The sequence below is a fragment of the Thermobia domestica genome, chromosome 5 (genome assembly GCF_964235325.1).
Source record: "Thermobia domestica chromosome 5, izTheDome1.hap1.1, whole genome shotgun sequence".
In the NCBI taxonomy this organism is placed as follows: Eukaryota; Metazoa; Arthropoda; class Insecta; order Zygentoma; family Lepismatidae; genus Thermobia; species Thermobia domestica.
This window is the reverse complement of record NC_137458.1, coordinates 237,089,650-237,108,107: the sequence shown is the minus strand read 5'-3', so window position 1 is coordinate 237,108,107 and position 18,458 is coordinate 237,089,650. Positions and strand designations below refer to the sequence as shown.

At 35.3% G+C, this 18,458-nt stretch overlaps 1 protein-coding gene across 2 annotated transcripts in view; it reads left to right on the top strand.

Annotated features, from left to right (window-relative positions):
• The first annotated feature begins 1,393 nt into the window (after nucleotides 1-1,393).
• LOC145686466 (high-affinity choline transporter 1-like) overlaps nucleotides 1,394-18,458 on the top strand; it is a 153,919-nt gene continuing 136,854 nt past the window's right edge. The window contains exon 1 of one of the 2 annotated variants that reach the window (XM_081759804.1): nucleotides 1,394-1,667. The gene's annotated coding sequence lies outside the window, so the exon portion shown is untranslated. The remainder of the gene's footprint in view (nucleotides 1,668-18,458) is intronic. The other variant, XM_081759801.1, reaches the window with a different exon arrangement.

The following is an 18,458-nucleotide window of genomic DNA, read 5'->3' as shown; positions in this document are numbered from 1 at the left end:
GGGAACATAACTAGAACATACTAGGCACGTTCCCCCGGTACATGTCAGCATGTGCCTAGGAGCGGACATAGACTGTGACTATCACTTGCCATCCATGTGATTTCTCTCTCAGAGGCGCATAAGACACATACTGGAGACATTCCCATGTACCTGAGGAACATGATAGGCATATGCCTGCTATGTGATTGTGCTGTTAGTGAGTAGATCAGCAAAGAAGTCGATGGTGACCGAGGAGGTCGACAGGCGGTCAACGGGAATCTGATGGTGGCTGATGAGTTTAGTGATGAAGTTGAAGGTGGCCGAGGTAACAATGAAGCTGAGAGAGTCCTGGAAATCAAGGAATGAGTCGTCTCGCGATATATGGAAAACAAAGATTGTTCTTTTTTAAGTTGGCTCGGAAGAATGTTGGGAAGGTAAATTGAATTATCGGACATAATATTTCAGTTACGAGGGTATATTCTGTTGTTATATTTTTGGGAGAAAATGAAGTTAAAGATGCGATCCTTTTTGATGTTTTGTGTAGTTCGCCTTGTTTATGTAATCTTATAATTATTTTATATACTCTGTTGTTAAAAGGCGCTACGTTTTTATATATGTATATTTATATGAAACGTATCTTATATACTGAAAACAAATGTTAGGAGAATTAAAAAAAAAACTAATAAATTAGTTTGTACATACGAACCACGATTTGTTTTTTGAATGTCTATGAATTAACGACGATAAGATGAACAAACACATATCTTATTATTAACATATCGGGTTACTTTTTTTTTATTTCTACTGATTATAGATAACGTATTTATTTAAAGTTTATCCTCTCTTCGTAGAAATTTGTATTTTCTTTCTAGCTACATGTATTTGTATCTACATTTCTTAATTAATATCTTGTTATTTTATAAGTGAAGAATATGAGCTTTAAAACCCTTTTCTATTGTAATTGCTTGTATGCTTTACGTAATTCATGTTTTTTTTTAAATAAATAGAAACTCATATATATATATATATATATATATATATATATATATATATATATATATATATATATATATATATATATATATATATATATGGTTAAGTTCTTAGAGAAGGCAGGAGAAGCCCAACTTTTGTCATGTAAAAGTCATCAATCAATAAATAAATACATATTACAAATCTGAAATTAACAAATTGTAATGTAATCAGGGATATCTCACGATCCCCAAGTGAACAAAGTATTGATCTAAAACTGAAATGGATTGTAATTCAATATCTGACATACTTCAAAGAAATATAATAGACTTAAAGTGTGAACATGTCCAGCCCATGTTTGGAATAATTCGGTGAATAGTTTGCAACACTCGCCTGTCAGCTGGCAGCGAACGAATAAGCGCGGAAAAGAACTTCTGCCAATATTTCTTGCGTGCGACGTGGAAATAGCACAACTCAACCGAACAAAACACAGTTGTTCATGTGGCGGCGCTAGACGCAGAGGAAAACCCAACATGTGCTGCGGGGATTCACGATTTTCTTTCTTGTAGTGATCTCAGCGAACAGCTTGAATCTCATTTAGATGGCGCAATGACGGCCGGGAATCAAGAAAGATGTTTACAATCAACTTGGACATGGTGCGTGATTGTGTTACGTGATTTTTAATTAGTGTTTCTTCGTCACGCTCTAACCAAAAGGTAGGTGCACTTGTTTGCATAGTATTTACACTGATATTAGACAATAATAATACTAATAGTAATAATGCAATAATAATAATAATAATAATAATAATAATAATAATAATAATAATAATAATAATAATAATAATAATAATAATAATAATGCCATTGTGTTCATTTGCTTGAATTAAGAGAAACATGTGAAATTATATACCCTATATGGTTTACAATAAACATATACTTTTTTTTTTTTTTTTTTTTTTTGTCTACGGTCTCAATTCTTGCACAGGAATTGCTCCCTAATTCCATATTATTATTATAACTCAGACAACCAGGGTCGGTGCTTATGACTTGAAATTGTGTATACTCAGATCAGGTGAATGCCAAAGTTGTACCTTATTTAGATAGGTTCCTTTCGTAATCATATGATGAGAATATCTTTCTTGGCATAAGAATTTGTTTCCATCTAGCTAGATTTCAATATTATTAAATTTCAGGAAATTTTCAATTTGGACCTCCATTACATGGATTGCCTTGATGGATTGCCTGGATATATGTCTCTACAAATCTGAAACATTTCTTCGAAAAAAATCAAGCACAGACAAAATTAAATACGTAAATGATTAAAATACTATGCAGAAATAATTAAATCTTAAAAGTTTCTTGAGGTCATTCCGTACATAATCTAGAACTATGGTGCCCCATTGGCGAACTGCGAGCTCTAGTTTCATTTGGCGCACGAAAATTTATATATATATATATATATTAACGCTTTGCGTAACATGAGAGGAGCTGGTCATCATAATATATTGAAATCGATTAGTTATAATTGTATAAATATTTTTAACAGGGGCGGCTTTAGGATTCTAATTTTGGGCAGGCCCTCTCCCTTGCTTACGGATATATACGGTATATATATATATATATATGGTTAACTAATGAATTATGGTTCTTGTTAAATATAATTATCTACCATTAATATAAATAGTGGAAAATATATTTGCTCTGTATTGTATCTTTTAGCATTTATATATTTTTCAAAATTTTTGAGTAGACCCGTGCCTACCCGACGTACCCGCTAAAGCCGTCACTGGTTTTTAACCTTTTGGTTTGGTTACCAAACCCATTTTGCAACCGTGCTGATTTTATTATTATTATTATTATTATTATTATTATTATTATTATTATTATTATTATTATTATTATTATTATTATTATTATTAAAATGCACATTCCATAGAGTTACTTTCAAAAGTTTATTACTCAGGTCGTAATTGCCTTAGATATGTGAAAGGAAGTGAGATAACCAGAACAGAAAAATAATACAGAAAAATACATGATTTATGCACATTCATCAAACTGTTATCTCAAGGACATAAAGAAAATAGAAAATGAGTCAACAGGTATGGTTCTTACTTGTTAGTATGATTTTTATAGACTTGCTTCATAGTGAATTATAAATTGGCTATCATTGATTTACACGTTTAATTTGAATTCTTATGATTTTCCAATCTTGTAGTACAAGCTGGACTGTTTATGAAGAGACCCCTATACGGAAAATGATTAATACTGCTACGATGAATTACGGGATTAAGAAAGAAAATCTACAGTGATAAAATAAGTTCTACAACTGTGACAAACTATTAAAAAAAAAAAACTTTAATCAGAAATAAAGAACAGATATTTTAGCACGTAAAAGCAAAAACAGTTAGTTAAGAAGAAGTAAACTAAGGAACTTATAAGTACAGAAAACTACTAGTTTTTAAAGTCATAATTGTATGTCTTCTACTGTAAATAATATGTTGATTTGTGTCCTTTCTGTGCCGTTTTGCGGAATATACACGGTTGCTGCGCCATCCAATGCTGCGGATAATCGGGAGTTTACTGTAGTAGCAGACAAGTGGAGAAATCGAGTAAGAACGGCATTGGGAACCACTTTGTGCTTATGACGTATGCCCCAACTACAAAATCGCCAGCTGACCAGGTTAAGCTAAGGGTCTCATATTTCTGAACTAATAATAATAATAATAATAATAATAATAATAATAATAATAATAATAATAATAATAATAATAATAATAATAATAATAATAATAAAATAATAAAAAAAGACCCTACGAGGATTTACAGTCTATTCATAGTTAGACATTTTCGTCTTCCTAAAATAACAGAATTAATTAAATAATAGGGCAACACAAAAAAAAATAGTGACAGAGAATCGATTATTCCAATCAATTGAATAACGATTACTAATAAAAGCAGGATTTTAAATATATATATATATATCACGCGAATCATTTAAACTTCTGTTTTGCAGAGAAACTGGGATATTTGGTTGGAGTACCGATTAATTCCTGGCGGAACGGACCTGGGATGTCCAACGGCCGTAGTTTAAACCTTTTGGAACTTTATACTAGGAAGTTTAATTTTAGGTTAATAGAATAAAATCCAACTTAATGGACACTTTCATAATATGGACGGATTGTTTTTGTTCCGACAAATATTCGCATAATTACGGAACAGAACTTTATCTCTCTCTCTCTCTCTCTCTCTCTTTTTTTTTTTTAACGGACATTCCAAAATATGGACATGGAATTTTTTTCTAACATTATACTAACCTCTTCATAACGGACAGGAAGTCGCGCAATCAGTTTACTGGTGACTAAATATATATATATATATATATATATATATATATATATATATATATATATATATATATATATATATATATATATATATATATATATATATATGCACTCTTAGTTCGTGAAGTGACTCAATGTATGCATAGAGGAAAAAGAAAGAAAACAGTATAGGCTATTTCTCTTTCTTTATAGCAGTAAGGTAATAATAACTATGCGTTGTAAAGTTAGTCAGTAAAAGTAATCAATAAACGAGGGTGACACAGTATCAATGTAAAAGGTCAGGGACAAGGCTATTTCAAAGAAAAAATATATAATTAAGTCTGTTTTATTTATGAGTTTCCTTCAGAAAAGAAATTCCTCAAAGCTATCAAAGTAAAACTTTCTGAACTACGGTCGAGCTAACACCACTAGGTGTTATATATGATGGTTTTTATTTTTCGACTTCCAAATTATTTGAGTCTGACTCCCTAAAACGGTTCCATATAAGACTAGACCAAAGTAGCGCAAGATGAAAATGAGCTCAATTAATTAACATTTAGGGATGGGCACAAGTCGAGCTAAAACTCGAAACTCGACTCAAATTCAATTCCACCTCTGGCGCATGGGGTCCCGGGTTCAAACCCTGCTCCCACCAAGTGAACTTTGTGGTGGACAAACACTGTGTGCGTGGGTTTCCTCGGGGTTCTCCCGTTTCCTCCCACTTTCTTCATTCCACCATTTCATTCATTTATCACCGTCTCCTTTAGCCTAGCCGGCATAACCGTGGAACGTAAAACTCAAAAATTTCATTTCATTTCATTTTTTTTCGAGTTCAATTCGAGTTTCGAGTCGAGTCAAAGGTAATTTTCTCGAGTCGAGTTTCGAGCCGAGTCTGTTTTTGAGGTTGAGTTTCGAGTCAGGTCGAGCTTGATAGATGGCTCGCTCGTTCAGCTCGTTTTAACTCATTTTGAAGTCATGGCCTGATTAGACTTGAAAGCGAAAGCCATGAGAAATATAAGCAGTAATGTGGAATACTTTTAGTGTTGCTCATGACAGAGGTGCAAGTCGTCTCGTACTTTCAGTGCATCTCGCGGGGTATTATTAGTGTATCTTGTCTCGTCTCGTTAGATTTTTTATAACGAGACAGCCTCAAATGTCGTGATCACCAATATAAGTATATATTGTAGTAGTTACCATCAAGGCTGAGACCTACACAGTCGAATTTTTGGGCCCAAGCAGAAGCCCAACTCGGGTAGCGATGTCAACCGGCTCGGCTCGGTTCAACTGAGCAAACAGCTAGAGCCGGCTCGGTTGGATCGGCTCATGTGAGCCATCGGCTCGAGCCAGCTCCGTTGAAACGAGTCCATGAGCTCGGTTCGACTCAGCTCAACTGAGCCGATGGCTCGAACCTGCTCGGTTGGGGTGAGCAATCAGTTCTGTTTGGTTCGGCTTGGGTGAGCCATCGGCTCAAGTCTTCTCGGTTGGGTGAGCTGATTCGCTCCAGTCGAAGACAACCCTAAACCCGGGCCGAGCAGTTTTCAACATGTTTGGCCGGCATCCTATAATTTTTGGCTCGAGCTTGAATAATTGCTCCTCCGGAAATCAAACTCAGAATCTCGTGATGGATGTTCTTGCCTCCTGAAGACTTGTCGAATACCGAGATCAACAGTCAACTAGCTTTTAGTATTCAGATACAAACCGCCTATCTTTCATGATTATACTCGGTGTTGTTATAATAATAATAATAATAATAATAATAATAATAATAATAATAATAATAATAATAATAATAATAATAATAATAATAATAATAATAATAAAGTTGTAGTGGTAGTAGTAGCATTGATAATTATATTGTATATGTAGAATACTTGAAGAGAATACTTTGGAACTACACACAGGATTTAGCTCGAATTGACTCGTTTTGGCTCGACTTGAAACTCGAGTCAAGTTGGAGGAAATTTTTCGAGTCGAGCTCAAAGATGTCTATCGAGTAGAGTCGAATTTCAAAGAAACCTCGCTCGAACTCACTCGTGTCCATCCCTATTAACATTAAATGATGCCCGAAGCGACCTCAAATTTTCAATGCATTTGTTGGTATAGTATGTTCTCTTCAGACCTTGAATCGATTGTATGGTAGAAAACCACTTGTCGCTATATATATTAATCATTTTTGTTCTATGGCGATAAATGTTGAAACCGGAAATCGTTAATTTGAGCCACTTTCGGTTTGAATTGAATAGAGGGTTAACAGAGAAGACGAATCCTATTTCTGGAAAGGTTAATCAATTTCTAAAAACCGTATTTCGATATCTCTTACCGTTTTTGATGTATGGAAAGCAGTACTGAAACCGGAAGTAATAGTAAATCTTAATCACTTTGGTTTTAGTAGATTGTTATAGAATCTATTCTTGGGAAGCTTGGGATTACAAGAAACTGCATCTCGATACCTCGTACCGGTTTCTGCTCTACAGAAATCAGTATTGAATCCAGAACTAGTAACAAAATTCAGCCACCTCTGGTTTCGATAGACTGTTGCGGGTTGTGATGATATGTTATTTGAGATCCTGAATCGTTTTGAAGAAAACCGGTTGTCGCTATCTAATACCATTTTTGTTCCCTGGTGATGTTGGTACTAAAAGTAGTTACAATGAACTAGAGATGCAAAAAAGCCGGCTTTTTTGAATCGATGGTTTTTTTTCACATAAAAAGCCGGCTTTTTTGGAAAAAAACGAGAATTTTGGAAAGTTTGGCTTTTTTCATTTTCATGATTTTTCTATCTAAATAGCTTTCTTATAGTATATTCTATACTTAGATAAGAATTCCATAACCTAAATGCCACATTTCGCTCTAAAATTCACCATCAAGATGGATGGAGCACATGTTTTACGAATTAAAGCTAACATGAAGAATGTAGTATTTGAGGGCAATTTTAGAGGCTATTTAACTTTATTTTAACTTTTGAGTTATCGATATTTTTTCTTCTCGATATCATTTCAGTTTGTCGTCTGTTTCATTTCTAAGAGCTTAGTACTCTAGCTTCTAACGCAGAAGTTAAACTTACGTTTTTCTATATATCCGTCAAAGCGTACGTTTTTCAATATATCCGTCTAACCGTACTTCCACATCATTTTATACTGAGAATCAGTGGCGGATTTAGAAAAGTATTTTGGGAGGGTTTTTTTCTTACTAATGTTTAGTTTTTCTAAACATTCGTAATTTTTATTTGGCGGCAGCTTAAAGTTTATGAGTAAAGGCATAACTAATAGATATTTCGTTTGTTTTAGACATTCCGTAATTTTGGGGAACAGGCTTCAGTTCGAAAGACCGCCCCCCCTAACCCTCGCAAAACCGTCACTGCTGGTAATTAGTAATAAAAAATTTAAAAACAATAAGAAATGAAGTCAGCCAAGTCACAGTACACGACCAAGTACGGTCGAATGCTGAGTTGAATTCCGGACTTCTCGATAGAAGCGCAAAAACTCCAGTCAATCATGTTTGTTGTGCAGTTGTATTTATCTTAACTTAAATATATTCCGTAGTCCTTTTTTTTTTGTGTGTGTGTGTGTTGGTGGAGTGGGGAGAGTTCCATAATGATATGAAAGGTGTGAGCCAAGAACGTGGTAACTAAGAAATTTTCAATTGCTGAGTTACGCAGCATCAGATAGGCAGCAACGCATACCGCTTCGTTTAATCCCTCATGTATAGACTTATGTAAAAAATCAGCTTTCCGACTTTCAAAATGGATTGTGCAGCAGAAAATTTCTAATTTCTAAAAATAGTAAAATTATGGGTTACCATGTTCTTATTTCACACCCTTCATGTTCAATCTCTCTTGTTAAAAATACAGAAAACTTGAGGACTGAATAAACCGTGATGGTGCTTATATAAAACTGTAGAATTTCAAGAATATACAAAACCAAAAGCTCTAGGTGTGCAGCCTTTAAGTGTATCATATAAATCTAAGTATTTTTCTTATGTTTTATTTTAATTTTATTTTGTTCCAAAAAGAGGGTATGGAATATTTTGAAGTAAAAATACTACATAGAATTTTGCTACTTATTTGAGTATTTTTTAAAAAGAAGTATTTACTTTTAGGGTTGGCTGGTTTACACCAGCTGTTTTTCTTCTTTTTTTTAAATAAACAACTGGTTTAAACCGAAAAAAAAATAATAAAAGGTACGAAAAAATGCGAATCGTGTGAACTTCATGGTGACGTTTCCATACATCAAACCATCTGCATTAGTTTTATTTCCTTTTCACCTTTTAATCAAGGTGTCCCATGTTCAATTCTCGGTCGAACTACAACCCTTCTTTCATGCGTAAACAAAGTAGCGGTTCGGATGTCACTTTAAGCGAAAGTCTTCTCCTTGATAAACTCGGTATTACGTAAGGATGTTAAGCCTGAACATACGAAACGAAACTAAATTGTATATTTCTGCATGCCTGAATGCCTGTTGTTTTATAAAGAAGCCAAGGTTGCTTAAATATACTGATATAAATTGACAAAATTTATCGATTGCCTACGTAGCTTCCAACATTAGCTTGGATTCTACTTTCAATGATATGTACGCACTAAATTTGTAATTTAATACCTCAGTTTTAGCGTACTGATTATGATACGTTGACCTTTAAATTTTACATGCAAAGCAATAACAGGATTTTTTCCGTTATTGTTTTACATTTAGAGTAATGGCGGGATTTTCCCGATGGCTAGGGCGGGAGTTTCTCAATTTAAGAAATTTACTGACCGGAATTCTTTAAGCTTATGTGACCTCTTCCAGCATAACCCCGTTGTTGCATAATAACACCAAGGCGAAACAAACCTATTTCTGTCAATATGTAATATAAATACATAAAGCAAAATATCTAAACCCAAAAAAACCTGGTTTAAACCAAAAAAGCCTAGTTTAAACTCCCCCCAAAAAACGGGTTTTTGGCATTTTCAAAAACACCGATGGCTCTTGCCAACCCTGTTTACTTTTGTATGTAGGAGGTTAAAAAGATCTTATTATATACATTGGTTAATCCTTTGGAATTCATAATGTAAATATGTTGAGAAGTAAAACTGTTTGAAATATCTTTTCGAAATTCATTGTTTATTTTCGAGGTTTTATATTATTATCGGCATCAACCACTAATTAAATGACTTTTTGTGTTGTAGAGAAGCGAAACAAAATCTGGTTTATCAATTTAAAGCAGAATTCTCAAAAAAGCCCAAAATTTCCCAAGCATAAAAGCGAAGCAGAAAAAAACGAGTTTTTTTTTCCAAAAAAGCCGGTTTTTTTCCGAGCCCTTGCATCTCTACAATGAACCACTTCCGGACAGAATAGAGAGTTAACGAAGGAGATGAAACCTATTCTTGAGACGCTAAATCGATTGCAAGAAACCGCATCTCGATATCTCTTACTGTTTTGCTATGTAGAAATCAGTATTGAAACCGGAAGTTTCAATGCTGAGTTAAATAGAACCACTTTTGGTTTTGGTAAAGTCTTTGTAATGGTTATAGTACGTTGCCTTGAGACTCTGAATCATTTTTGAAAAGCCGCTTATTCCTATCTTTTACCGTTTTCGTATTTTGGTGATAAACGTTCAAACTGGAAATGACTAATTTGAACCACTTCCTGTTTGAAGAGAGAATTAACAAAAAAGATGGAACCTAGCCAAAAAAAAAAAAAAAAAATCTCGATATTTCTTACTGTTTTCGCTCTGGTACCGAAGCTATGCTATGCACGAGGGAAGACTGTGCACGTCGACAGACAAACTGACGGACGAAGCCATTCTTATAAGATTTCCGAAACCTATGCTTAAAGCATAGTTTGCAAGTCTAATAAGTGAGTTTCATTTTTGCATTGTGAAACTACGGTCGACTTCCAAATATACGAATTCATAGGAAGTAGTAAATCTATAACTTCCAATTCCAGTAGGGGGCCGCGGTGGCTCAGCGGTAGAGCGTTCACCTCTGGTGCTTGGGGTCCCGGGTTTCGTTCCCAGCCCCCGCCAAGTGAACTTAGTGGTGGACAAACACCATGTGCGTCCTTTAGCATAACCGGCATAACCGTGTGACGTAAAACTTAAAGATTTCATTTCATTTTTCCAATTCCAGTAGAACTCAGAGATGGAACCTGTTCTTCGGGCCTGAATCCATATCAAAAACTATCTCTCCCTATCTTTAAAAATTATATAATACTCGTATGATATATAGGAATCAATATTGAAACTGGAAGTTGTACTAATTTTTACTACTTCCGCTTTTAGTAGAATAATAAGCCCTGAAACTAAATTTATTTTTGGGATCGGGAATCTAGATCAATAAACCGTTGTTGCCTCCTAGTATCGTTTTTGTTTTATGGAAATTAATATTGAAACCAGAATTGGTAGATAACTGGTACGACTTCCACTTACAATAGAAGAAAAAATTGGACATCAAAAATTGCTTTCACTATATTGCCGTTTGTTCACTGTGACGATCAGTGTTGAAACCGAAATTCGTAGATTTTCACCATTTGTGGGTTGCCTAATGAGATAAAGGTTGAAATGAAACTTGTTCCTGGGACGAAAAGTCGTTTCTCGTTATCTCATATTATTTTTTTGTTTTATGGGGATCAATATTTAAACCGGAAGTGGTAGTGGATGTCTAACACTTCCAGTTTTAGCGGGAGATAAGGATGAACATGGAATCTATTCTTGACTTGAGACGCTGAATCGATTCTTGTGAGCTTTTCGCTATCTACTACCATGTTTGTTCTGTTGTGATGATGGTTGAAACTGGAGATGTTTGTTTTCTACCACTTCCGGTTTGAATAAAGGGTTAAGGAAGGAGATTGAACTTATTATTGGGACGTTAAATCGATTCCAAAAAACAGCTTTCGATATTTCTTACCGTTTTTCTCTGATACCTGTCGGCAGACGGACATAACCATTCTGCGAAATTTCCCATTCTATACATAGCATAATTTGGAAGTTTAGAAGATGTACGTAGAAGAAGAGCATAAATCTTTTCTTTGTCTAAGAAGACATTAGAAGACATAGAGGCAGAAAAAGAAAAGTGTAGAAGAGGGGAAGATCTCTGGTTTTCTTCCTAAAAACTAAGTTTTTGAATTCCTGTGGACGAAATGTTTTCTCAGTAGACAGAGGTTTATTAGTGTTTTCCAAAATTTATAAATAATCACTTGTTTTTTTAAAAAATTAAAGATATATCCTAAAAGCACAAGTTATTCAATTCAAAATCTTTCGTCGTCGCAAATTCTGTCGAGGAATTTGAAGCTTAAAATATCTAGAACGATAATCGTGTCTGCTGTCCTGTATTGATTGCAAAAAATGGTCGCTTACTCTGAGGGAAGAACGTAGACTGAAAGTATTTGAAAACAAGATCCTGAGACGAATATTTGGACACAAGAGGAATGGGGAATGTCGGAAACTTCATAACGAGGAACTGCGTAATTTACATCGTTTACCAAACATTGTTAGGGTCATCAAATCTACTGGTCTTAGGTGGGCAGATCATGTAGCCAGAATGGAAGAAAGTAAAAGCGCTTTCAAAGTTTTAAGGGAAATCTAGTCGGAAAACGATCATTAGGAAGACCTAGCACCTAGGCGCAAATGAGAGGGAAATATTAAGATGGATTTCGAAGAAATAGGAACACAAAGTAGAAACTGGATCCAATTGGCTAGGGACAGAAGTTAGTGGAGAGTTTTTGTGAACGCGGCATTGAATCTCCGGGTTCCATAGGGCATAGAGTGAATTAGTCTGAAAAGTATAAAACTTACTATAAAATGTAATGCACTTGGGAATTCTATGCACGTTCTATGTCATAAGCCTGCTATAAGCTGTAAGTCCTAGAAAATATGTTACATGTTAGTATTTATCTGAGAAAAAATGTTACGACATCCTACCCTTTTATGCCATATGCCATATTATGCTGCACATGCATATTGCACGCACATCTACTGATATTGATGCCAAGCACTATATCATTAAATGAGCAGAACATACCTCATCAATCCGTGCCCCACTCTTCCTTTGTTGAGTGTTTTTGCTCTTTCCTCCACATACAGCTGGCGGGCTCTCACCTGATGTTGCTTAAATAGAAGTCTTACGAATTTTCTTACCGAAATAGAGCATGCTTTAAACAAAAGAAATCTCATAGGATCGTCCAGAACATAGGAAATGACATGCGATCGAATGCCATATACGTTGAGATTTTTTGACTCTAGGAAAAAATTGTAAGGGATTTCCTAGGATCTATCCTATAGCGTATAGAAAGCCTTACACCTTACTGAACGTTAGTCCTGAGAGAGGCAGACCCGCCATTCATCAGCAATTTTGTGAATAGTTTTACAAAGCTCGTTAACTTCGTTTATCAATAAAAACTACATATATATGTTGTCTCAGGTGTTGGTTGGATTCGAACCAGAACTGTAATCGATGATATTATTATTATGCTAATCAGGTGATTAAGATTTTAATGTTGAATCGTTTGTCTTATGTTTAGTAATAAATTTGATTGTTTCCACATTTTCGAGAATTATTTGTATGCATTTATTGAAAATTTACGTTCAAATTATTATTATTATTATTATTATTATTATTATTATTATTATTATTATTATTATTATTATTATTATTATTATTATTATTATTATTATTATTATTATTATTGTTTTGTAAATGTTTTCTGAACCACCTTCACAAGAAAGTAATCAGAACTCTGTGCTTTCCCTTTTTTCAGCTTGTTCATTTTCTGTCAACTTCCTTCTATAAACTGTGATTATACATATATAGGGTGTCTCAAAAGTCCCCTGACTATGGGTATTATCAGATTTCAACAAAATGTAAGAGGAGAAATCTCCAAATATGATGTTTTCAATCTAAAGTTTTTTTTTTTTTTTTAAATCGGACGAGCCGTTTGGGCTGTACACTCGTTTTGAATTCAATGTTCAATGAAAAGGCAACGTTGCCATTTACCTGGACCCACAACATAAGTGAACGAAATTATTGTCCTTTACGCTAACATGTCGATAGGCAGCCCCCATTTCAAATAATAACTTCATTCACTTATGTTGTGGGTCCAGGTAAATGGCAACGTTGCGTTTTCATTTAACATTGGGCGCATAAGAAGTGTACAGCTCAAACGGCTCGTCCGATTTAAAAAAAAAAATCACTTAAGATTGAAAACATCATATTTGGAGACGGTTTCTCCTCTTACATTTTGTTGTAACTCTGATAATAACAGATATACCCTATGTCAGGAGACTTTTAAGACCCTGAATATAACTATATCTATCTTATATATATCTTATATCTATCTTATATATAGGGTGTCCCTTATTTTGGGTAATTTCGTGTTGCGATACGCACATCCCCCAAATGTATTCTATGTGACCATAAACATTCATTAGTGAAATAACAACTCTCTACGAGAACGTTAACCCGTGCCGACTTGACGACAAAGTCATGAAATGACATTTCCACATCATTAATATAATTTAGAATTTCCAACCGTGATAACGGAGAAACTAAAAGAGACAGAAAGCGAAACTTTGCACGAAGCAACTAGACAAATAGTCCAGTAAAAATAGGATTGAGAAAGGAACAAATTAGTAACAAGCTGAAAATTGGTATGGAAGTAGGGGGATGTGTCAGGAATAACATACTAAAAGTCCCCTAAAATCCCACTGTAGCTTTTCCCGCAATTTTGAAAAATGTCCGCCATCTTTAGACAACGACAAGGAATTTATGGAAATCGTCACCCTTTATGTTTATTCCTCTAGCCACCGTTCTAATTATCACAAAGCCATGAATCATATATGGTTGGAAAGCTTGAAAGACAGAAAATCTAAGTAAATAACATATATGTCCATCGTGCTAAATTTCTAGAAGAAGAGGAAGAAGAAAACAGCTTTCTTATTTAAAAAAGATATATTTTCAGAAATCATGAGAAGTTTGCAACACTGACAGTTATTGCACACCAACGAAACACCACCAACAGATATCCTTGATATTTATCTCAATCATAGCCAACAATGACACAAATCGGTCCAATAGAAGCCGAGAAAAAAATATAACTTATGTTACTTTCTGACCTCTTTGTACAAAAGTGCATAAGGTGACATACACTTTCAAGGTTCTAGTCACCTTCTTTTATCACATAGGACCAAGAGTTATATATCACTGGAAATCTTAAGAAACGTAATTTCGAACGAGGTAACACTTATACTAATCAAGCCCAATTTGTGGAAGAAGCGCAAAACTCAAAATTTCGGGACAAAACGTGATTTTCGCAATAAATTCTTTAAAACTTGTAACATTGACAATCATCGTATGTTAACAAAACTCAGTTACCGTTTTCACTATCATCATTATTAATTTACTCTTAAAATGGCCAACGTTTTTCCCAATGGAGTAAGCTTTTATGATACATAGTTTTACATCGCTTAAATATAGCACAAAAATCATTTATTGACAGCATTAGAAAGTAGCAGAAATTGGTAGTCTCCTATTCATAGGAAAATCGTAATTCACACACTAAAAATAACTCTCAACTACAATAGTCACTTGAATGTATTTTTCAAAAAATGTCTTGTTTATAACTAGAATGCAATTTTCCTCCTAGTATTCTTCAAATCAACTTAATATTTACATTACAAGTTAGTATGCACTTTAAGAACATTTTTGTAACTAGTCCATTCGGACTTATTTTATTAGAAATCGATGAGGTTATCATTATCTCGTTCATCTCTATGGTCTTCATCATTTGGTTCTGCATTCATGCATCCAATTCCTCGACACTGACATAAATTAGAGCACACAATTCCTGCTTTCCGACAACCGTACATACTTTCACAGCCCTTTTTACAGTTACAGGATATTACACGGAGCGGTTTCCTTGGCCATTCTTGCTGGTACGAGGATACCTCCTAATGTTGTCCATTCATATTCAGTCGCTCGCATATCATTGAGGAATACCTGGGCTCAAAAAACGTACACTGTCAAAGAATGAATGGAATATACCACTTTTAACGTACACACGCAAAGGTAATGGTCTTTCGGATATAATCATTGAAGATATAAGATACCTTTGTGTTCTGAATATCCAAACTGAAATCCACCTTCTGTACGATGTAACATGGATGATTCTCAAGTGGTTGAAGACACCAACTTGCCCGAATTGGAATGGATTTATGCGGCCGGAGACAAGCAACAACCATAAGTACCAAGCATATTAAGTAGTAATTCAACCTTTCATCAATCTTCAATCAATAAGCATGGATGCCGTATACTCGACGCTTATGTTTGCCAGCAAAGAATGTGCAGAAAAGAAGCAAAAAAGCGTGCTTAGTCACGTTGCATCAACCTTTGTACTCTAAAGCATGTGACATTGTAGCAGCATGTAGAAATTCTGGTGAATTACCGTCAGCGATTGTTAGACTTGGGGGTTTTCCACACTATAATGTCATTTATGGAAACAGTTGCATATATAATGAAAGGTAGTGGCAGGGAATTCGTGTTACTATTCGGTTCAAAATCTCTTGTCGTCGCGAATTCTGTCAAAGAATTTGAAGCTTAAAATATACGAAACGATAATCATGCCTGTTGTTCTGTATGGTTGCGAAACATGGTCACTTACTCTGAGGGAAGAACATAGACTGAAAGTATTTGAGAACAGGATTCTGAGACGAATATTTGGACCCAAGAGGAACGGAAATGGGGAATGGCGGAAACTTCATAACGAGGAACTACATAATTTATACGGTTTACCCAACATTGTTAGAGTCGTCAAGTCTAGGAGGCTTAGGTGGGCAGGTCATGTAGCTAGAATGGAAGAAAGTAGAAACGCTTTCAAAGTCTTGACCGGTAGACCCATAGGAAAACGACCATTAGGAAGACCTAGGCGCAGATGGGAGGATAATATTAAGATGGATCTCGCAGAGATAGGAATACAAAGCAGAAACTGGATCCAATTAGCTAAGGATAGAAGTCAGTAGAGGGCTTTTGTGAACGCGGCACTGAACCTCCGGGTTCCATAGGCCATAGAGTTAGTTAGTTAGTTAGTTAGTGGCATTGAAGAACTTTGGTCTTGTGTGTATGGTAGTAACTCCATGCCACAGAAAAAGGCAGGCCATTCTTATTGCTTGTGCTTTGCGAGTTAATTTTTTTAAAACTCAGTTAGCAATTGCAATATATACTGTTTATTTAATGAATAAGACGCCACTGAGGAGTTTGAGCGTCAATTGCGAGATGTTTGTATTCCTCTGATGACTGAAGAAGATATCGATACTGATGTAGTGGTTCAACATTCAAACATAGTCAATCAAGATTGCAAATGACCTGAAGTTATTCATTGACGCTGCTGCAGAAACAAGCCGTATCTCTAAGTCATCCGCTCTGTACTTTCAGCTTGTAGAAATTATGCGTCTTTTAGTTGGAAAGAACTGGAGACTTGAATCTTCATCTTCACTGCATGTGAGAAATGTTACCATACTTCTATGCAGCTGAGCATTTTTTGTATGCCAAGTACGCACATCTGTACTTACAAGAAATGTTGCGGTTGGAGGATGAAATGGATCTTCAAGAGTTCCAGCTATTTACAGGAGACGGTTACTTCACTATTCGTAGAAAAGATATATTTTGGAGTGGCACATGGTCTGATATGACGATTGAGCAGATTTTAGCGAGAGTAATGAAGAGCAGCGGTGGACTGACCCATAGGAGAGGCATAACTGAAAAGATAATATCTAGGTGTGTGTCAAGTATGCCAGCAGCGTGCCACTTACGAGAAGGTCATGAAAAATTATGAAACAAAGATAGGTAAGAACTTCACACTGGTCGGCATGTGGACCTGTACTAAAGCAGTCAATCGCGTGGTATATTACATCTAAAGAAATTCTTGCGTGTGTTTTGGCAGCATTCTCCATTCCCTTCATATCCGGAGCTCGCGTCCCTAAGCACTGGCATGGTAGGTAATGAAATGGTCAACTGATAAATCTAAGGAAATCGGATTGGTTGCTATGGAAGGAATGTTTGGACGGACTTTTGAAAATGTGAAACTTAAACAAAAAGATGCGTATCCGTAATGAGCCACTGGCTGTAAACACCATACTTCAACTGAATCATATGAGTAGAAGTCCGAAAAAGAACTCCAGCAGTGTTTTGCTTACGAGCTTACACCCTATTCACTTTCTCTTTTCACAGAAATGTCCATGAGAAAAACGAAAAAGTCCGCTTTGTACGACATGTTTGAATATCGGACAAATTTTAAAACTCAATTTGAAAACACTGTGTACGTTATAGATGGAGGCTGGCTTCTACATCATGTTGTTTGGCCACAATATGGAACATACCTTAACGTGCACAACTCGTATGTGTCCTATGTACTCACAAACTCAGGAACGAAAGCAACAATTATTTTTTTATGCATATTGCACTGAAAACTGTACAAAAGCCGCTGAGCGTGAGCAACGTGAGTCAAAGGTTCAATCAGCTTTGGTGTTATTCACAAATGAAACCACATTATTAACAAAAAAAAAAGATAAATTCTTAGGTAATTTCAAAAATAAGGATTGTTTCGCCCGTGAGTTGATGGTTCATTTGACACAAGCTGGAATTCAAACTCAGCAAGCAAGAAGTGATGCTGACGCACTTATAGCTAAAACTGCTGGAGCCAAGTATTTAAATCCTTGTAAGTACGTCGTGATAATGTTGACATAATGTTTACAAGAGGATGTTGATATTTTAATCATTTTGCTTGAACAAGGTAATAACCAGTACGACATCACATTTCGAAAGCTTGTACGTCTACAAGACGTGAGTAAGGAATTTAGTACTAAGAAGTTGTAAGATACCCAGGCAAATATACTAACTGGTTTGCTCAGCTACCATGCTTTAACTAGATGCGACACATCATGTGGTTTGTATCGACAGGGAAAAGACAAGCCATTCTGATTACTTCAAAAACGGGAAGATTTATGCCGATCACTTGAAGTTTTGAACCATGATAATGCTAGTGTACAATCTATGAAGCTGGCACATTATTTCTACTAACACAATACGATTCTCCAGCAATAGTAACCTTACTGGATGAATTCCAGTATCATTCATACATCCTTGCAGTAAGTCGCTCCCCATTCAGAACGAAATACAATTGGCAAAATTGCCACCCACCAGTGATGCTGCGAAACA